The sequence below is a fragment of the Anas platyrhynchos genome, chromosome 6 (genome assembly GCF_047663525.1).
Source record: "Anas platyrhynchos isolate ZD024472 breed Pekin duck chromosome 6, IASCAAS_PekinDuck_T2T, whole genome shotgun sequence".
NCBI classification, from domain to species: domain Eukaryota; kingdom Metazoa; phylum Chordata; class Aves; order Anseriformes; family Anatidae; genus Anas; species Anas platyrhynchos.
In genome coordinates this window covers 8,135,784-8,158,490 of record NC_092592.1, presented here as the reverse complement: position 1 = coordinate 8,158,490, position 22,707 = coordinate 8,135,784, and the positions used below count along the sequence as shown (strand labels likewise).

General features: G+C 36.7%; 1 protein-coding gene across 15 annotated transcripts in view; it reads right to left on the bottom strand.

The window, feature by feature from the left end:
• CTNNA3 (catenin alpha 3) overlaps nt 1-22,707 on the bottom strand; it is a 482,801-nt gene that overhangs the window by 408,337 nt on the left and 51,757 nt on the right. Inside the window, exon 1 of one of the 15 annotated variants that reach the window (XM_072040373.1) lies at nt 935-1,007. The exons of the other annotated variants lie outside the window; for them this stretch is intronic. The gene's annotated coding sequence lies outside the window, so the exon portion shown is untranslated. Of the gene's footprint in view, nt 1-934; nt 1,008-22,707 lie in introns of those variants that run through there. 15 annotated transcript variants of the gene reach the window in all.

The following is a 22,707-nucleotide window of genomic DNA, read 5'->3' as shown; positions in this document are numbered from 1 at the left end:
GTCAAAACACACTGCATTTTGTTGCAGCTTAGCATTACCTGAAAAGTTCCTGTTGATTTCACTAACAAGCTAGAAACTAAAGAACATTTTAAAACCAAACCAATCCTGCAGGTTGTTTTAAGTTTACATCTACACCAGAATATTCAGATTAATTGATGCACTTTTTAAAAAATAGTAGCAGGCTACTGGTATTTTTAATATTACCAGGACAGGGTTGTTTTTTTTTTTTTGAAACTAGCACTGCATATCAAAAGCAAGTAAGCTGAACGTACACACAATGTGCATAATTCAAGGAAGCTCACTTAAGAATACAGCACTACAATCAGTATAAGAAATTGCTGCACAGCAAGTCTACAAGTGAGAAAAATCATCTTTTTGGAAGCTTCTGAAGCAGTGTTAAAATTAGTATCCCTGTAGCAACTCTTTATAACACACATTTATCTGTATGCAGACATCACTCATTTCTGCTTCATAAAATCCACTTAAAAAATATATTCCATCTTCCCCTTAACCATCTTCCTAAAATGCAGCTGGTTTGAAATTTTCATCATTATTTTACCTAAGCATTAATTTTTTCTGATGTGTAGTCAACCAGTTAGGCATTGAGGTCTTAAGTCCACCAGATGTATTTTTAAGAAGAATTAGGTATGTAACACCAACCATTCAGTGAGAACAAAGGTGTGGTTAGCAATCCTGAAAAACAGACTACTGTATTTGAAAACACTGATTTGGAAGTCTGTATGATACACAGGCTGTAACTGAGAGCCCATAACATTGCACAAAGTCCTAGAAGACTTGGATTGCTCAGCAGTCCATCAACTGCCGTAGGAAGACATTTGCAGAGAAAAGTCAGAAAGCAAGAAAAAGGAAGATATTACAGATTAGGGTAGTGAGAGAAAAGAAAATCTGTAGAAAAGACCCATGAAAAGCCAACCTGCTTTTAGAATATGAAGTAAGTTTCTTCTACCCAAGAAACTTGCTCCAAAGTTTCTGAAGTCTCATCTCCAACTGCAAACAACATACTGCTTCAAATCACCCAGGTGGAAGGTCAGATCTGGCTGTCTTTAGAGAGGTGGCTGTTTCAGAGCAAGAAAATATTTGGGGCATGAAACTTTGCCAGCACAACCCAAGAGCTAGATTTTACTCTTGGAAATTTCAGTCTCATAAATACCTTTCTAATAAATGCTCTCCTTGTACTGGTATTTTGTGTTCTTTACTTCATCACCATTTCATTTAGGGTTAAGAAGGTACTGAGATGCTTGGCTAATTCCAGACCCCAACAGTTTCAGATAACGAACAAACATTTGCAGCAGTCTCCGCAGTTTCCAGGCTGTACAGATAAAGTTACTTCTTTCTTGGCTTTATGGGAATATATTTAAAAAGAGAAACTGCTTTTGCCTGCCTGCAAAAGCTGCCGTGATTAAAACATAAATATCATGAGTCAGTCAGGAGGGAATACTGGAACAGCTCATTCTTTAGAAGTCATCTTAAAGTTATATCCAAATATGGATTTTATGTTTGATGAAGAATTGAGGGATAGTTTAGAATTATACCAGAGAGAAACAATCTCAAGGCATGTTGTTTCCCATACTGTCTGCCATTTTAAAAGGAAATTAATCCTAATAGCAGCCAAGTACATATCAAGAATATATACTAAGCACGTGACATACCAAACAAAGCTTACTTTTAAATTAATTTTCCCCATAACTTTATGAGTAAAGGGACTATACAGTATTTTCTCCTGCATTCAAAAGTAAGTTCACCTCTGTGAAAAGGTCATCCATGAAAAATAACAGCCTTAAGGATGAATACTTGCAAAATTCTGAGCATGTAAAACAGAATGCCAAAATGAAAATATAGTGGCTCAAACCTCTGATCCGACTAATGTTTCAAACAAGCAAATTTTCAGGGAGAAATATATTCTATGATCCCTGAAAATTTTTATTTCCTCACCAAAAATGTAAGCAAAGGAGTTTACTTTTCTTGTAAAGCCATTCACTCATTTTGAAAAATGGATTTTTTTGGTTTAAATTAAGTGTATCAAAGACATATTAACTCCCCTTTTTCTAGGGGAACTGTATATAATAAAGAAAATGTACCTAAGATTATGGTAGAGCACATTTTTTTAACTGTATTTACACTACCAATAAGGAATTCATGAACAAACCTAGGGTACAAAGTCTAACAGAGGGTAACAACCTCATTGTATTTATTTCTACAGCTGATACTAACAGCCTGGAGGTAGACTTCTTTTTCCTTACAGAATAGTAATGAATTATGTCCACTTTGCAGTTTCTTTTAATGTGACACGCTAGAATTAATGCAACACACCAGAAATCAAGAAGTTTCTCTCTCAGCCATTCCAATCCAAAGATTACAGCCTAGAAGTTCACTCTATATGGGCAAGGATACTGGAAAACCTAAATACAGAGCATAATGTGCATTTATTTATTTGCAAGTTATTTACCTAAAATCTTTTTGCACTACATCAGGTTTACAGTCTCCCATTCCAATGCCACAAATAGATTCTCAATTAAACAGTAAGCATACAGAGACTTCTATGTATACATGTATTTTCCTGTATTTTTACTAGGTATAAAATGTTCTTTTTTCTTTCTATTTCACTACTAGCAGTAAATAAGCAGAAAACACTTTACACACATTAAAATTGAAACAAGGTTGACAACTGTTTCTACTCATTTTCAGGGATGATTGGTAGAAGGAAGAGCAGGTTAAAAAAAGGTCAGAAGTTTTCTATTTCAATGTGCATTTTAAATAATCCATTTGCTCCATTATTTGCACTATGTGTTAATCCACTTTATTCCCCATAATGATTTATACACGATTAAATGCACTGCATATTATTTACCAAACACTGATTTTTACTGTATATTATGCCTTGAACTGTTTCAAATACATACATGAGTCCCAATCTACCCCACACTTCAGCCATCTTTGACATGAGTTTGTGATTTCATTGGCTTTTGGGCAACCTGAACCACAGAAGACTGTAAAATACAGCTCTGCTAACATTTAGATTTAAAGATGCAGTCAGGACTCTAATAGAGGGCAAAATAAAACAATAGACTATAAATGTCTATTGGAAAGAATATAAATAACTGTGAGAAGCAGAACATTATATTTTTTTTTATCCACCAACGGTAGAGAAAAAGCTGGAAAAAACAAAAAGAAGCTGAATTCGTCTGGGGCTCAAATTAATTTTGAATACACCCTGATGGGCTGCCTCTCTAGTGTTTCACATCCATACATGTTTTGATTAGGAATGGGTAAACTACTCCAAATACAGGAAGGCCAACTTTATCAGCAGTCAGTGTTTATGTTGTTTTCATATGAACTATAGAGATCTGCTGTATAGAAGACAACACATAAGCCAGCAGTGCTAGGATAGAGATCCAATAGGAGACCCAAGACCCTGACAGCCCTCTGGCCATGCTGTCCCCAGGGCTCAGGTCCTCCATCGTTACTGGTCTCAAAGGAAAACACCCTCATCATGTTACCTCTGTGCTCGTCAGGTGTCACTCAGTCCATACTGAGGCCATACCTGCTGCATCCCACTCCCACAGGCAAAAAGACATCACATCCTACAGTGTCAAGCACACAGAAACATAATCCAAATCAAGGTGAAATGTAGTTTGAAACGTATTAGGCCTAAGTTAAAACTCATGTTTGTTTTCATGCAAACTACGAAAGCCTGCCTGTAATAAATGGGGATAAATATTTTTAATGGATTTAAGAAACATACATAGAAAATGTGTTTATTTATTAAATTAGATTTAGAGCCATCGGTGAGAGCTCTGGATGCCCTCAGTTTTTTAATACTACTGCAGTCCTACATGCATGCAAATGAAAGGCTAATAGTTGCCGTGCACTGGAAGTGTCCAAAGCACTCTGTCAAGCATGGAACAGATTCTAGCTAGCCTTCTTCCCACTAAAATTGAAGAAAAGGCTGTAAGGATTTTTGCATCTTTCTATTCCTCTATTCCAGTGGGTACTTAGGCAACTTGGTGTTAGCAATCCAATCAACTGGAAAGTCCCTAAATCTACCATGAACAACTTTACATAGAACAATCATTGATTCATTGTTATGCGACTTTTTCAAATAAACTGATTTTATTTGAAGATTTCTAGTGGGGAAAGGCTACAAGCTTTTAATGTAAGTAACCCTAAAAGACTTAAACATAGTAAAAGCAAATTGATTCTTAGAGACTCAGTATCAAAATCTCCAACACTGCCAGCTCTTCTGCCTTGTATATTTCTTATTTCCTATCAGTTATTTTAGTATAAAAGCTGCCTTGCTTTTTTTTTTTCACTAAAAACACATCTTGAGACACTTCCACTATCCAGCCAGATTTTTACCCATTTAACTGAATTAACCCTCCTCTCATATGAACAAATAAAAAACTAACAAATTGCATGTTTGTTTATTTATGCCAAAATGTGATATTTGCTGCAGGCAGAAGAGGGAAAAAAAGTAGTTTTTAATCCCTAACCAAATTCCAATCAACAATGCAATGTTCCCTGTAAAACAATATATCTTGATGATGTGTGAAAATGAATGTAAGCAACTGCATGATTATTAATACAAAAAAGAAAACAATCATTGAAATTGTTATGAGATAAATGTATGCACAGGAACATAAATCTAGCTTAATTAGTCCAATCTAACTGCTGGTGAAGACAAGCAAGCAATAGTTGCCTACAGCAGAAGGGCCACAGAATGACAACTCAGTGCACCAACACACTCCCTGGATCACAGCATGAGGACACCTTGCAAGAAGCTCTGCAGCTGTGTAAGACCAAAGGCTTACAGTAACGGTCCACAGGAGACAAAGTACAAGTATCCGAAGTCTTGGCAGCATCATGTAATTTAAGAGTCCCAGAGGACAGGAAGAAGTAACATTTGCATAGAAGAAAGTATTACTGCTAACTTGTAAATGCAAAAATAATGTAATGTTATCTTGCTAATAACAGTCTTCACTTTGAGATCCTATGTCACATTCATGAAAGGTTATAATCTTTCAATGATAAGTTTTGATGAGAAAGCAAATAAATGTCCAGTGTGGACTTTTTTTTTTTTTTTTTTAAATGTCTATTGCCTTCCTACCAAGCATGTCCTGGCGATTTGGCTTCCCCAGACATGTAAAGGAAAGGGGTGCCTGAGCTCTAAGCCCGTTAACCCTGTATCCAATGTGCTGCAGTGTTAGTGGCAGTCCACAGAAGGATAAGTGGATCAGTTAAAGCATTTTAAAAAACTCACAGGAGGAAATAAGATGGATGCATGTGTCCCAAAGAGCTGGCAGTGTAAACAGATAGTTAACAAACCACGCAGATATCCAATAAAACAGGTAAAAATAGACCCGATTATACTAACAGCGGCAATTATGATGAGAGTATATATGTGTGAAATTCAACTTCCTTCCAAGCCTTGCAACGCAGCTGTTTATAAATGATACTTACATTTTATATATTACACTCTTACATATATATTGCACAGGTCAAATATACACCTAAAACGGGAAGAAAAATCTCTAATGTTTTCACAATCATCTCAATTATTTTTAGCTTATTTATACCTCTACAGCTTGCAGTCTGGTTATCAAGCGGTCCGTTTACTGAACTCCCTCTACTTCATATTTGAGAACAGCCTCTCTTCACCATAAAGTCTCCAAATATTACAGACTGACTTTAAGACAGACTGCAGAGCTGCAGCTTATTCTGTAGCAGGTTAAGACAATGTTTTATAAAAATGAAGCAGCATTAATCTGACAGAATTTTGAACTGCACAGTACTGAACACCTCCAGATTCATTTGACCAAAATCAGTACAAAAATAACCTAAATTAAATTTTTTCATGCTGGACAAACTACACTGTTTAAATACAGCTCCTGCCATAAACTGCCTAAGGAACCAGAACCATACTGAGATACTGAGTGTTCTAAAGGAGTCCAAAGCTCCTTTACATGCAAGTGTAATGCATACATAATTTATTTATTTTTTTAAAACAAGACTGGGGGGACTTGGTTTTGTATGAACCACCATTTTTATTCATACATAAAATACTGTAAAGACTGACCATGGATGAGAGAGAAACACTAAGCATCAATACTGGTTAAGGAAGTGTTCAACAGATGGAAATTACATACCCATGTAATTAAGATGAGTGTAAGAAAAAGAATCTGCTGGAGTTCTTCAAAGATATAACTGCTGAGACAATATAAAGCAGATACACAGGATGTTAGGACTTGAAAAACAAAACAAAACAAAACAAACAAACAAACAAACAAAAAAAAAAAACAAAAAAAAAACACCATAGTTTTGTATCTACACATAGTACAATAAGTTTTCAAGATTGCATAGAAGTCTCCTGTCTATAACCGAAGTATAAAACTCTCCAATTTAACTGACAAGATGGTTGTTTTGGGAAGTTTCACTTAGCCACTTGGCAAAAGAGCTCACAAGGTGCCTCTGCATTCCCTTCAGAGTTGTGATCACCTCAAAGACTGTTACAAAGAGATGTGGTTCCAGCAGTGCTGAAGGCAGCAGAACAATGGAAGAGTGTGTTATGCTTAAACATGTTTAATGGTTAAACATGTTGAAATTAGTCTATCAAATCTAGTGACCATGCCATAACTTCTGCTTAATTTACTCACTCTAAACCAATCGTCAACCCAGAGATTTGTTTGGCTGAATAAATACAGAGTAGCAAAGTAGATCCCTGCTTCCTAATCAGGATGGTTTAAAGATTCTTAGTTAACAGAAGACAGAAAATTCTCAGTCATCACTCTTCACTTGCAGGTGTATTGACATTGATTTTCTACACAAATCCTTACTAATCTTACAGCAGTTCTTTAAGACAATATAATCAAGCTATTTTGACAGGTCTTTAAAGGTAGAATTGATGGAAAGACCAAGAAGTAGGGTTCAAATATCAATGTGACACGTATACAGGAACATATAAAAGGAAGAACATTTTGTTTCTTTTTTGAAATAAGAACATTTGCCAGATGTGAGTAGAGGAGGAAATTATTTTTGATTTGGCACAGCAATGCCAAGACATGGAAAGATATCTCATGCACAACTTGTTGCCAGAAGTACCATAGATGATGAAATGTCACTTTGCAAAGCATTTCAAGGAACTCCATCCTGTCTTAGCCCCAAAAATAATTTTGAAGATCTTCTTTCTTCTATTGTTCATGTTTATATAAATAATTAAGACGTTATACAAAATCTGATCAAAATATTGCATTCCAAAATGCCTTGATATCTACTTTCACTCAAATGCCAGTAGATTTAGTCTACAATCTCAAACTACATTGTAAACCTTACTTCTATAAAATGCTGCTACCTATGGAAAAAAGAGCTAGATTTGTTTTAATTTACAGGCTAATAACATTTTTGATCAATCAGCTTGAGGGTTGTTGGTTAGCATTTACTTTTTGTTACTGTGAATTTCCTGTCTTCTATATAATTACTGCAATCTACATTCTTTGTTATCGTAGAAGCAGATTAATCAAGAAGGATTATGAAGTGACACAAATAATCCCTAAATACACATAAGGTCGTGTCTTCTGTTCCATGCGTAACAATGAAAAATTTAGAGCATTAATAAAAAACAGACAACTGATCTTTCTTAATATTACAGCACTTCTTGGTATGCTAGGTTAATGGTAACAGCACTATGCGCAAAGGAAGGACAGGACTTAGTATGGTATAGGTTTTGATTGGATGACTGTGGCCTTGGAAAGTAGGTAATTAAACTGTACTGAACTGTCTTTCCAGATGGTAATTAACACGTCCTTGTCAACAAATATCAAAATACAGCATTTCAGTATGGCCAAAGCTTTCCAAGTTTTTCCCAGAAATGAAGAGTTGACAATATTAAACTACTCTATATGTATACTAGTTTCAATGGAAATGTATTTTCAAAAACTGAATGATTTTCCAATTTTCTTTTTTTCTGAGGTGTAAGGTATATTTTAAGGTATATTTTTAAGGTATATTTTAAGGTATATTTTTAGAGAGTTTACTGGTTCCTGGAAGCAGTTTTGCAATATACAAATATATTCTCTAGTGTGTGCCACCACTCTATGCATGCGAATCTACTTACATGTTTAAACAGTATTATTGGATTAAGGCTATGAAAATTGGTGCTTTAAGTCTCTGTACACAGAAGTCTCATTGAACTCAATGGGATTTTCATCTACTAAAAAATGGCAGAAGTAAGGCCATATGGTCTTTTGGCTTATCACATGAATTATTGACTGTCTATTCTCCTAAGGATGAATTAACATAGTCAAGTAACATCCAGTACCCCAAGGAAAGATTTGTGCCCAAAAACTAGAGCCGATTCTTTAAAACCACAAGGTCTGTTCTTCTTTCACAGACATTTCTGAAGGAAAGCATTCAACTTCAGTCTGTGAACTTCAAATATTTATGTAAATATATAGCAGCCTTTTACTGTTTTGTTTTCTTTACCTCAGTGCCAAAGTTAGGCACACATATGAAAACAATTTCATCTTGTAAAGTAACCGATTTAGAGGTCAGCCATTCCTTTATGCTAAGGTGGCTAAACAGGGCTCCAATAAAATTACCCATGTGAGTGATGCTTTAATGAACAAACCATTAACATCCTGCAGACTTTCACAGATCTGGAGGAAAATAAATTACTGCCCATCCTTCTAACTGGTTGTTCTTATTTTTGTCATAAGTAAGCACATAACATTTATATCTCTACAAATATTCAACTTCTTAAAAAACAGTTTACTTCTGTACCAGTCCCCCCCAATTCATTTCAACTCAGTGGTCATTAATGAACTCCCTATTATAAAGATGTTAGTATGGTTCTTTCAGTTTTTATGACTGAATTTTTCAGAATGAAGATGAATGTTGACTTGTGCAAACCTCCTGCTGCTCTCTACACCTGCAGATTGCCTTATGCTTCCCTCCTATTGTCCAGTGCATCTGTTCATATTTTACCTTCAAAATATACTGCTGCTTCTTATTCTGACTACCCTCACAACTCCTTAATAAAATATTTATTGTCAAACACTGAGGAACTGAAAGCATAGTTAAGTGACTTTACTTTTTTTTTTTTCAGTGGTGGATTTCATAGTACCTCAAAAACTGTTCCACTTCACACCCCTGAGACACTGTGTTTTGCTGATTAATGAAGTGTTTTAGGCTACTAGGGGACAGCGAAACATCCTATTTCCCAGATGAAGACAGTACATAACCTGGAAACACTGAATGCTTGTCATGCATGAGTTATTCTGACAGTCTTCGAATTTCTTCATTATTTTCTTTAAACAGCATCATCCAATATCATTAAATTCCCAAGAATGTGTAAGCCATTAAAATATGAATACAAGATATAACATGCTAAATATTCACACTGTATTCTGTTGAGTTTTACCAGTATTGCAAGAAATACAAAACATAAAAAGGTCACTTGAACAAAGATTACCTTATTCAAATAATTCCAGATGAAATAATATGATTTTCCCAGATGGAAATGCTTCTGTAACTGCATGATAAAACTAACATCTTTTTTACTGATTTGCCATGAAAATGAAGTATTTTCTAACCATTCACAAACATTATGTATGGTGGCAAAGTGATGGTAGTCCTAGCTCGGTCAAGCAGGGTTTAAATCATTCTCAAAAGATATCCTAGAGGTCATGGTACAAAATACAAGGACCTACACATACAAGCTACCATTCAAATCAAACCATAACACTTCACTGACGTGTACAGTCCCTACCTGATCATTAAGACTATTACCATCAACAGATATACGACAAGCAAATATAAAATGGGCAGCTTTATAATACTGAAGACAGTCAAAGATAGGCAATTGCTTCCATAAGCTGACTGGAAGTATGAAGCAGTTTTTTGTACTTTTGGGGAGCTTTTTTCCCATATAGAGGGGTAAGCCAAGGCTAGACCTTAGAATAAGAATTCTTAGAACTCAAATCCATTCTGACCCACATCTGTTTGAGTCCAAATTTAAAATAAAGACAGCAGGGTAGGGAGATAGAGCTCCCCCCCTACCAGGAGATGTTTGTATTTCAAGAATTAGCATCTTTGAACTAAAGGAAACATTTATCTTAGATATTTTTTTTTCCCAGAAGGCAAAAATAAAAGAAGAAAAAGCATTCATATAAACAATGGGATTCTTGATAGGCCAGTAATGCTTCCAACTAGAAGAACTGATTTTTTGATGGACAAAATGCAGACGAGTTTTTGGTCAAAAGTACTGCCTACTGGCCTAATGAAATCATTAGCTTTCCTACAACCCTAACAAGTTGGTAATCTTCAGATCGTTACAACTGTTCCCCTACAACACAATCACTGGCTATAAACCTTTGTATTAGGACATGAAATTTTGCTGCCAAGGACTTCATGTAAGTTTAACTCAAGAACAACAGAACATATGACAAAAATTCTTCTGGGCACAGGAATTAGAAGTTTGGAAAAATCCTTTATAAAAGACAAATAGGCAGAAGAACTGACAAGTTTAAAAAGGTGAAGTAAATACATATATATAATTATTTCATTCTGATCTTACATGGCAGAAATTTTCAAGAAATACACCTTGCATTCAATTACTTCTTTATCTATGAAAACATTAACAGATAGAAAAATGGAAGTTAATACATTGTTTTAGGTATTATAGCAAATTGTCACTGCTGTTCAAGAAATGCTGACTTAACTAGAAAACCAGGAAGGTGCAGAGAGAAAGTCCAATTTGGGGAAAAAAAAAAATAATCAAAAATCAGAAACATGCCAATGAAAAAAATGTTGGTTTTAGTAAGACATTATTTCACCTAAACGTACCAGTTTTGCCTGGAAAACCTACAATTATAACAGGCAATTATTAATGGACTAAAGTAACATAATTGAAAGACTGTCTTTACATGAGCATATAAAAGAGAAATGAAAGAGTTAGAGAATAAAAGTAATTCTTGATCTGGTCCAGTAATTGGTCTTCTACATGATCACATTCATCACTACAAAATCAATCTAATAGCACCGTACATAGCAGATAAACTTGAAACAGAAGAAGCACATCTTAGTATTGTCTCTGTGCTTACATTTAGAATTTACAGTATGTGCATATATTTAACTTGTGTTATATGTGTTCATAGAAAGATATCATTATAGAGATGCACCCAATAACATCATTTTAATAAGCCACTGTCCAGCTCATGGCATAAAAAGTTTATGGGAAACATAGGTGATTAGAGCTGTCCCAAAGTCTCATTTATACCTGAATTTCTGATTTGTTTCTCTTTAAAAAATATTTCTAAAAAGTAATTAATGATTCTCTGTACCAGAGTTCCTACCATTCATTGTTCCATTTCTAGTGCAGCAGCAGCATTTCTTCCTGTCATGACAGGATTACACTAAACAGGCATGACATGAAAACACAATTTTATGTGTTATATTATTAAAATAACTTTTCCTCTGTGCTGTATAGAAATAAATTCTCATAAATGTCATAATCAATTACAATGTACAGACAAAGCCTGTCCATTCACAAACTTCGCCATGTCTCTCTCCATATCTGTGGAAAGATGTAATGGTAAAGGTAGCAAAGTTCTGTCTTATGAACTCCCCATTATTTCTACAAGGTAGTTACTAGTACCTTATAATTAGGTCTACGACCACCTACCTGTGAGTTCTACAGTTCTTCCAAACAAACATCTACACGGGTAACTTTTACAGTGAAGGAGTTCAGGTATCAAACTACAACACCTGCTAAGAATTGTACAAGCAATAACGATTCTGGATAGAAGAGCTGACACAATGTTTAAATGCCGATCACAAATCATTGAAAGGGCAACCATAGGCCCAGTCAAAACTGTCCTAAGGCTGCTCCTTAGCAGAGATGCTGGCATAACGTTTCTAAGGAGCCAAGATGAAAATACGGCCAGCAGTAAGGAGAAAAGATTAAAACTAAAGTTTCAGAAAGAGGCTTAGAAACAGATGGTTCATTGGTAGTATTCACTACTCCTCAAAGGTGCCCGAAGAAACAGACATCAGAGAAGCAAACCATTTCCAGACAGATGAAGGAATCAATAAAATGGAAGCACGTCTACAAACAGTCAGACCACCTTTCCCCTTCCCATGTCAAGCCTGACTACAATCACTACTTATCACAGTATCATAACGCATTACGGAATAGCAAATACAAAGAGGAGGCACCTACTGTGAAATAACAGGGTGCCTTCCTATGTAGCAGGTCCCAGCACCATTGCAGCAAAGAGCAATCACTACACATTTATTTAATTTTAATTCTTAGCAGTTACAAAACATAAGCCAGGAAACAGCACTTCTTTCCAGTCCAGCAAGAGTTTGCTTGCTTTGCTTTTGAGACAACTTTCCTATACTCAGAAAAACTATGGATTAGACATATTGGAAAAGAATTCGTCTTCTAAGACAACTGCAAAACAATCATTAAAAAAAGATTAAAGCCTCTTCCACTCAAGAAAACAATACATTGGATTGACCAGTGATTCCACCAACCCACTGATTTTAAGTCATTTGGCTTGCCACAGCTGCAAATTACAAAACAAAGAATACAAGGTTGTAAGCAAAAGTTTCTTCACATGTAAAGGAATACAGAAAATAGCTTTAGGATACTGTCTGTAACAACACCTGAACCATAAAGATATACATCATTTTATTTACAGAAGGAATTGATAAAGTTTGTGCAGTATATTCTATTTAAATGCAACTTCCACAGAAAAGGGATTTGCAGTGTAATGTATACACACAAAATATGGTTTGAAGACCACAGTCCTTCAAACACATACTTCACTGACACTAGTAATCCTGCTGAAGATATGAATTTGCAAGCATGGTGCCAAAGTAATTTTCTGGGGAGATTCTTAGGGAACTTAAAGATCCAAAGTATCCTGGCCTGTATTAACAGGAGGCTGAAGCGCTTCTTTGTCAAAAGAGGCTGAGGGAAGAGGTTTGCTCAGCCTTGGGGAAGATACGGCTTTCTGCGCACCTAACAGCAGCCACCCCACAAGAGGAGAGAGTCAGGGTCTGAACAACAATGCATGGTAGGAAGATGAGAAACAAGAGGTGTAAATCAGAAGACTTTTAGATTAGATATAAGTAAAACCTTCTTCTCCAGAAAAACACACCAGCAGTGGATCAGGCTGCCTGGAGAGGTTGTGCCATTTTAGGTTTCCAAGATGTGGCTAGACAAAGCCCTGAGCAACCTGGTCCAACCCCACAGCAGACCCTGCGTTGAGCTGTAAGTTGGACTGAGCCCTCCTGAGGTCCCTTCCACCCTCAATTATTCTGTGATTCTGTAATTCTGAGGAGAAGCTGGAGGAGGTAGTCATAAATAATTCATTGTGACATTTTTGTGACATATAAAATAATATTTCAGCAAAATTATTACCATGGTCTTTATACAGGAATATAAAGTATTTGAGTTTTGAAATCCTGCAAACTACAGTTCACAAACTATTCTTATTATAGATATGAACATGGTAAAATTTGTATGCATGTTAAAAGGTATAAATTAAAACTTTTATAAGATTTAACTGGTTACATTTTATTAGAATTACTTCCTTCGTATTAAAACAAGGATTACAACTAACCATGTCTTGCTAAAAGGCAAGTATGCATTTTATCATTTAAGTACTGGACATGCTTCAGCTTTTAACTTTGATTTTCTTGTCTGTGTCAATAAATCTTGTCTGTATCAGAAGATTTTACAGAACAATTCCCACTAGTGCTAGGACTGAGTACTGAATTCACATCAACATCACCAAAGGAATCTCTAATTCAAACTGGATGCTTTGACAAGAACCACTCATTTTGTCCCGTAAGCCCATCCTTCCATCTCACAAGGACAGCAAATGCACACAATAACCCGGCACCTTGTTTGCATTAGCACCAATTCTGTGCACCAAAATTGTGCATTAGCACCAAAACTGTTTACTTATAACACAGATCATTTCCATTCCCAAAGCAACTTTTCCAGAGCATGCCGTCATGTTTGTCTTACATCTGTCAAAGTCCCACTGTAACAGGAGGCTGGAAAAAAAACAACTCTTGGCAGAATATTTCACTTTCAGAGACCACATGCACAAGGCATCCATGAAGTTTAAAAAAATAAAATAAAATAAAATAGAATATCCTGAATAACCTATATGGGTCCAGCTAGATACGTATTTAAGCAAGTATCCTTCTTTGACATCTGAATAGGATGTCCTATTTCAATTAACAGGTCAATTGCAACAGCTTGAGAAAGAATACAGATGGAATGCGCAAGGGTCTGTCATGGCTGGTTGTGATTTTAGGGTATTTGCTATCATAGAACTTGGAAAATTATGAATATTGGTGCATCTAGCTCACTGCAGGCCTCACACATCACTTTATAAACTTCTGATTTGTGTTAACAACGGGCACCACAGAGAGCCCTTTGTCTCAAGTCCCACGAACAACAGTATTTGTAAATGAAGGGCAGGAAAGAATAATTATTTAACACATTTTTCTTTGTCTGTCTGCCAGGAACATTGATGTCCAACTAAAAAAATTGCTTTATGGCTATTTTATTATCATTATTTAAGTAGGTTGACCTCTATCCTAGCAAGCTGACTAACTAGAGACTAAATAAACTTTTCTTCTTGTTGTCTAGTTCACACAGCACTTGGATGTCCTGCACGCCCCTCAGCTGTGTCTTTGAGATTCACTGCTACAGTGATGCCAATTCCCAGTTTAGCACGAGAAGCATGGGAATGCTTCCTTTCATATTATACACTCATTAATAAAAACATTTCTCCTTGCAACAGATGCTTGCTTTCAATATTGCAGGATCAAAAATGACCTTTCCAGGACCAGCAACTGTATTGAATGTTGTAGGCATAAGGTGTACCGACTGTCCACTCATAACCCCATCTTACCAGCCTGAGTCTGTACGTGCACACACACAAAGCAGCAGTGGTATTTCATGAGAATTTGCATAGGTAATGACAACAGCTCCACTTCCCTCAGATGCCAGACAGCGTAGTCTGTAATAACTATGATTCAAGAGCAATTATAAAAGCTCTTTCAGAAAAAAAAAAAAAAAAAAAAAAAAAAAAAAATGTTTTCTACCTACAAGCAAGTTCCTTTTCTAGGCATAGTTTCTACCAGCTTCTGAATTCTGCACTGGCAGCCCTCATTAAAAAAAAAAAATATAAATAAATCTAAAAGGCAAACGCAAGGAAAGCAACAATTTTCAAAGTCTTAACAAGGAATCGCTATAACACTGCACTAGAGAAAACACTGCTGGCCAGTAAAGACAAGCTTTATTGCACACACAGGAAATTTGCTAATGTTTTCGTAACAGACCCTGGCAGCAATTCTTTTGTAATTAAAGCCAATAGAAGAACCTTCATTTTTTGATTTAAGCCATTTTTTAAACAATTTATTAGATCTGAATTATCTGAGCAGCGGCTCTCGTTCTTTTGTCTCCTTTAATCACCTCCCTTGGCAGTTTCATGCCCATAGAATGTAAGAACTTCCAGGGAAACTGCCACTGTCTTTAGGGTTTGGGTGTTTTGTATAAAGCAGGCAATTATAATACTTTAGAGAAAGTATCATTATGTGATTATTGCTCAGTTTATAAGAAAAGCTGAAAAAAAAGTCAGAGGATGTGTTGAAATTATTTTGAATTTTCTTAAAATATTTCTCTTCTGCATCTTCTCTGAAGGACTCCAATAGCACTCATTTTTTTACATTACTTCTTTTCATAATCATTTTATTTTCAGTATAGCTTTCTTTCCTCCCTCTCCTGCCAACTGTTATTTTGCAACTAAGTCAGAAGCATCTGCCATTTCTCCTCTGAACTACTAAAGACACTGTAAAGGGAGTACATTGCTTTTTTGGACCACCATTGCTGCTGACAGAAATGGTGGAAAAAGATTAGGCCAAATTCATGCAAGTGTGAAGGCAGAAATACACTGCTTCAAATTGATCTTCATTTGTTTTAACCTTTTTTAGATTCTTTAGAGCTTGAGCTTGCTCTTTGCAATTCTAATGAATCATTTTTCAGCCAACTTTAAAACCTTTACATTTTATTTCCAATAAGCCAAGGAAGAGGCCAAGGCCTGGATCAAGAACTCTCTACTCTGCTTTCAACTATCTTTCTTGTTAACTCCTTTCCCTGACCTTCCAGGTTCAATTCTACAGATACCACAGCAATGAAAACATTCGCCCACCCCGTGATGAAATGCAGAGCACTATTCTAAGAAAATCTTCCCAGATTCTTGAGTTCAGAGGGGCCAGGTTCAAGTGCATCAGGACACTTAGCTATCATTTTACTTTTGCTTAAGAATTGTTACCTATCTGTAAAGTGTGTGTGTGGGGTAGTAATATTGCTCCTTATATTGTCTCTGTACTGTCTCTGTATGTATATTCTCCTTTCTGATCTACCAATTTAGCAATAAAATGTAATCAGCAGCTCCAAAGTTCTGGCTTGCAATTGAAGTTCAGTTCCAGGGACTTTATCCCCTCGATTTAGGTTCAGACATACAAAGTACTGCCCTAAGAATGCTGGCTATTAGTGAAAATGTAACTTTTACCAGGAATCCAAACATACATGGTGAGTAGCTGACTTCTAGCACATGTATTTTGTCTACAAACTGATGATCAGTAAGGAAATTTAGTGGAATGCTGCACATTCTATTCAGATCTTGGAAAAAGAGTTTATTGGGCTCTTCTAACTAAGCAGGAGAAATACTGCAGGATTTCTAAAGATGCTCATACATGTATAAGGACCAACTGAACATTAGCTTACTCATCTGAATGTATGAAGAAACATGTAATATTTGTCTAGGCTCTGCATGAGAAGCACAGTGCAACACCTGCATCAGCCAGTAAAGAGAACAAATAGCCAACAGGGAGCTATTGCTCAGTATATATGTTGAAGTTATTTAATATCACCAGGTGCAACAACTTCAGCCTCATACTTTCCCTTTGTGTTTCCCACTTTCTGCAATGGTCACTGGGGTTTTTCAAAGATACTTACAGTTCCAAAAACTCCATTAATGTTTCTGAGTCCAACTAGATATTAGGCTGGTGTGCAACTAGGTTTCTCCATACAAGAAATTCAGTAATGGACTTGATCACTTACAGAAGAGACTGAGGAAGAAATACCAGTGAAAGCCAACAACGCAGCAATGACAAGCATTTTTATCTATAATGACTGCAGAAGTTAATTTAAGCCATTCCATTAAGCTTTAATATCACTAAAATGCACATAAAGAGGATATGCTGAGGATGGAATTTGATAGTGAAATGCCTGATGTGTAAATAGAAATGTTTTCTCTTTCACAGCAGCATACAGAAAGATCTGGAAGACAGCAACAACATTCCGTGTCATCTAGCTTTTTTAAGGTTTTAAGATCCTAATCAGGAATCATACACTAAAACTGAATCATTAATATGCCTCATACATCTGATTTCTCCAAGCTTTTAGCTTCCATTCAAGCAGTACTTGCAATAGCTGCTTTATTCTCAAGCCTTTTCTGAATTGACTGTGCTTGAATTGGACTTTTCCAAGTGAGATTTAGTATTGATTATACTATAGTATTGATCTGAAATACTTTGCTGGTAGTATCTATCTCTGAATTGTAACTTTATATATATATTTTAAGCTCACTGCACATTCCTAGATCATCTCAAGATCACACAGGTCACTAGCAGCATGCTAATCAGACCTTTTGGATCCATAACAGCAATTCTTCTATGTCCCTTTTCTACTTCTGGGCCATGTTCCAAGTGCAAATTAAATAGTTCTCTTTGGTACACTAACTCCACACTTTAGAGATACCATTTGCAGGGACTGCTCAGAGACCTCACATCCCAAAAATGAAAAGGGGAATCATCATTAGGAGTTCTCGGCCTCCAGTTCTCCTTTCCTTGGAGGATATTTAACTGTACTCTGTGACAATGTGGTTTGTTAATCTCTTCTATAATTTAGTTAATCCAGTGTTGAATTTCTTGAATGTAGATAACATAACTTAGTAATATTATAAAATATAGCACTTGGCACTTTTTTTTTTTTTTTTTTGCAACCCTGTAGGGACTAGCTAAACTACATAAAATTCTCCTTGCAGTACAGTTTGTACTTCCCTCCTACAAACCAAAGAGGATGCTCATCCTTCTCCCAGTGATGGCCTCCCAAATCACAGCTAAAAATTCATCTCATTGTTACATATGTAAAGCTTGACTGAAGTAACACAGATTATTACATCTTATCTCTTGCTCTTACAATGTACAAATCAGATGCATCTTTAAATTTATGCAGAAAAAAAAATCTTGGTCAAGGAAATAAACCTAAATTTAAATTAAACATCAGAAAGCATTCACTGTTCTAATGCCAGCAGAATTTATTCTCATTAGTTATAAAAGCACTGTTATACGAGTTCAAAATCTGTTGGAATAAGTTCTGAAGGATGCCTTCTTTCTCCAATTGCTCCTCAATACGAAGTCCTGGGTGCTTTATGATACACCCAGAACAGAGTACTTGCCATGAACTGGACATATTACTCTAACGAACATGCTGGTTAGCCTCCAAGATACTTTTAATAAAACAACATCAAAATGATAACTGATTTGGTGATATCAGTTTTTCCCAGCCAAAGGAACTCACTTTGGTTTTGAGCCAAGACATCCTGTTTACCATGCTGCTGTTGGAAAATTAGCTGTTTGCTGTCTACTGATCTGGTAAAGAAAAGACATGGGAACTCTAACTTGAGAATGTAGATTTTACCTACAAAGAGGGTTTTAGTCCATAATGGCCATATACAAAGCCTTCAATTCCTTCAACAATTTCCTTCAATAACTCCCTCAATAACAATGAAGGCAGACTTCAGGGTAGATCAACTGAGTAATAAGGTCTACATTGGAAAGGAACCAGCTTTTTGAAAAGGAACTGACTTTAGCACTCTTAAACCATGGAGATCTTATAATAGAGCCTCATGTTTTAACAGAAAGATAGGTGACAGAGGAAAACACCAGAGCCTTGTACGTCCCACCAAGTAAGGGGAAAGTCTCTATGTTGTCCCAAATCTTTGATAAGAGAAAGGGTCAGTAAGGACAGGCAACATCACAGACAACCGGATCCATTTTGGCTATGCTGGGACATGGATCTCAAGCTCTGAAGGTATAGGAAAAACAAATTCACAATAAGAAGGTCAGGAGTAGGTTGGGGCAGTGATTTCTGTCATAACTCATGCTTTGCCCTTTTCCTCCATGCACAACATCACTGTGACCTGTCACTACCCATCCACTCCCCAACACTTAAGTGTGATCCTTTAGACCCCATGTAAAAACACACATCCAACAGTACTGCATCTTTTGTGTGTGGACAGGAAAAGTAAAGGGAAATGGTGTACGTACGGGTAGAATTGCTTGTTTAGGTCTAATGCAATAAACATCTTTCTGTGAGCAAAATGAATGACTAAATACATTTAGAATGAACAAGCAGAAATGAGATGTGGATGACAGATGACAGAAAGGCTTGGAGGAAAGAGACAGATTGGACTAAAATTGATGCAGTGACTGCCTAAGAAATATACATGCTGAATGACTACAGTGAGCTTTACAGGGAAACTGCACGTGGGTGACATTATGCAAAGTACAGGATGCAATTTTATGCAGAATACTTGCTGGGAAAAGAGGAGTTGGAGAGGGGGGTGCATGTGCATTTGGAAGACAATACAAGAACAGGAATAAGGGCCCAACCCAGTAATTTCACAAACTAAGTCAAAATATTGTCTGGACAGCACTACCAAGTAATTTTTAGCACTCACATCATTTATTTCCATTCTTGGGGTACTGTTTCTGCTTTGCATAGCTCAGCAATATCCTCCAACAGATAGAAGCCAAAAGGGTGTATTTGCACCTGCAAGTCAAGTGTTAGAAACCTCATAAACAAGGTTCATGAGCCCTTCACTGAAAACAAGGTTCTTCACTAGGGGTGAGCCATGAAGCTTACCAATCTTATAATCTTACAGAGACATGAGCTTCATAGGAGACACACGAATTACCTCTGCCTCCTGACCTGCACCCAGGCAGTCCGGGGTATTTGCACGAGGAAAAGAAAATCTACATTAATTCCACACTAATTCTGTCAGGTTTGAGTACACTAAATCCATGTTTTCCATGTCCTACATAAATGTTCTGTCTGCTAAACTACTGAAGTCTACTGAAGTAGTGTTCACAATAACTACAACGCAAGCTCAGTCTTAGAAAAATACAGCAAGCTGACCCAACTGCTCCTGACAAAGCAGACGGTCTGTCAAATATCCAGAGAATATTACCAGCAAGTCATTACACACCCACTGATTTTTAACTCTTGGGTGTAGGCACTTAAGAATGTCCACTAGTATGAATGGTGCCAAGTGGCTTACTCAAGGTCAAACAAGAAAACAACAGGAAAGCAAGTCTGAAAATGCTGAAAGGATCTAAATGAGCATTTACTCTTTTTCTTCCTACACTTTTCTGTAAGGAAAACCTTATTCTCTCACCACCACCCACCCTACTGCTACAGACTGGTTTATTTAAAAAAAAAAAAAAAAAAAAAAAGCAGAAATAGCTCGTATATCACCTTTGACAGCATTCAATAAATGAGGCATTCTCTATAATTCTTGCTTCTTTTGTGGAAGATTTGAGAAATATTACTTCCCAGAAAATTAGGGCATGTTTTCTCTTTCAATTACAGATAAGAATTATGCATCACATTACTGGTGATGATTTCAACCAATAAAAATGTATTGAGCTGTAGATCCACAAGACAGGTAAAAAAAAGTCAGCAAGTCTTTGGAAACAGCATCCTTTTAACACTTCAGATTTCAGGAACTCACCAAAGTGAGTTCCTTTGGCTGGGAAAAACTGATATCACCAAATCAGTTATCATTTTGATGTTGTTTTATTAAAAGTATCTTGGAGGCTAATTTAATTGCAAATTAAAAAATTTGCAATTTTTTAATTGCAAAACAATTAAGAAATTTTAATTGTTTTCAGAGATATTTAATTCAGTAGTTAGACCTTGTCCAAATATAAGTGGATCTCATGCACTGTTAGTAAAGTCTTTTTTTTTTTTTTAATAAAAACTTTGTCAAGCTTAACATTGTACAAAACATGGTGTTGCAGAGGTTTTTCCACAAGTTTTATGCAGTATTGTAATCTTGACAGCTGCGTGAATGAGGACATTAAAAGCCAGCAGTGCTGTGTCCCAGCCAGACCTGCAAACAAGTTGCTGCATACAGGAGTTCTGCAAGAGGGAACTGGCTGGGAGAGGAATCTCTCAACATGACTCCATGCCAAGAACATAAGGGAAATCTTTCCTTTGTGTAGAGGCATCCAAAGTACAGGACTTACCATGTACACTTTGAAATATCCAGTGGAGAAGTGAATATAGTACTGTGGAAAACGTTCACCGAGTTCTTGAAATACATAAATATTTGATAGAGAAAGTAGAGAAAGCAGTGAGAGGGAAACTCAAATTTTATTTTGGCCAACATAGAAAAACTGTGTGAAGTTCTGGAAGTCACTTTGGATTAACGATGGCATTTATTACTCTTGGAAAAGCAGGATGAAAACCTAAAAAATAAACAGCAATGTGTTCCAGTAAGCAGGTTTCATTAGACTCAGTTGAGTTGAATGAATTTCATCCTACTATAGTAGAGAACTGAATGGTTCATGACAGAACTAGCAGTGCTTCCAGCTACCAGTGTTTTCCTGTGAGAGAGCATGAAGACCTGCCTGATAATGGAAAACAAAGGGAGCAAATTTGACTAGTCCTTCTTCAAAGAGAAAAATCAAGGATCTGGAATGGTCGCTTTTTCAGGAAAAAAAAATAAAATAAAACGAATAATGCAGTACACTATTTAATCATCTAGAAATAAACATAGGAGTGAGTAATATACACCACAGCTTTGCTCTGGATGAGCAAGGCTTGCCAAAACCATCTGATTTCCTTCTTCCTCATTTCTTTGTAGGCAGAGGATTAGTAGCGTCTCATAATATGACTAGATTTTTGATGCTCATGTGTTTTTCTTGTAAATAAATAGGAAAGTACTAGATAAAATTACTATACAATCAAGATTTCTTAAGAGCAGTTACCAGCAATTCACTGCTGCTAGAGAAAAATTCATCAAACGATTTTTTGCTGGGGTCTGTTTTGGATGTATCTCAGTATCACTGTAGTGGGTTTACGTGGCAAGGTTTTGGTAGCAGGGGGCCATAGGGGTGGTTTCTGTGAGAAGGGTCTAGAAGCTGCCCCATGTTTGGTAAGGGCCCCACTGCTGACCAGAGCCGAGCCAATAAGCGATGTTGTTTTGCACCTCTGTGAGAGCATATTTAAGACAGGGAAAAAAAAACACTGCACCACACAGCAGCTGGGAGTGTGAGAGGAGTGAGGACAGCCTTGCAGGCACCAAGGTCAGTGCAGAAGGAGGGGGAGAGGTGCTCCAGGCGCCGGAGCAGAAGTCCCCTGCGGCCTGTGGTGAGGACCATGGTGAAGCAGGATGTCCCCCTGCAGCCCATAGAGTACCACGGTGGAGCAGGGTCCCACGCTGCAGCCTGTGGAGGAGACCACGGTGGAGCAGGTGGCCCTGCACGGACGGAGGCTGCCGCCTGTGGAAGACCCCTGCCGGAGCAGATTCCGGG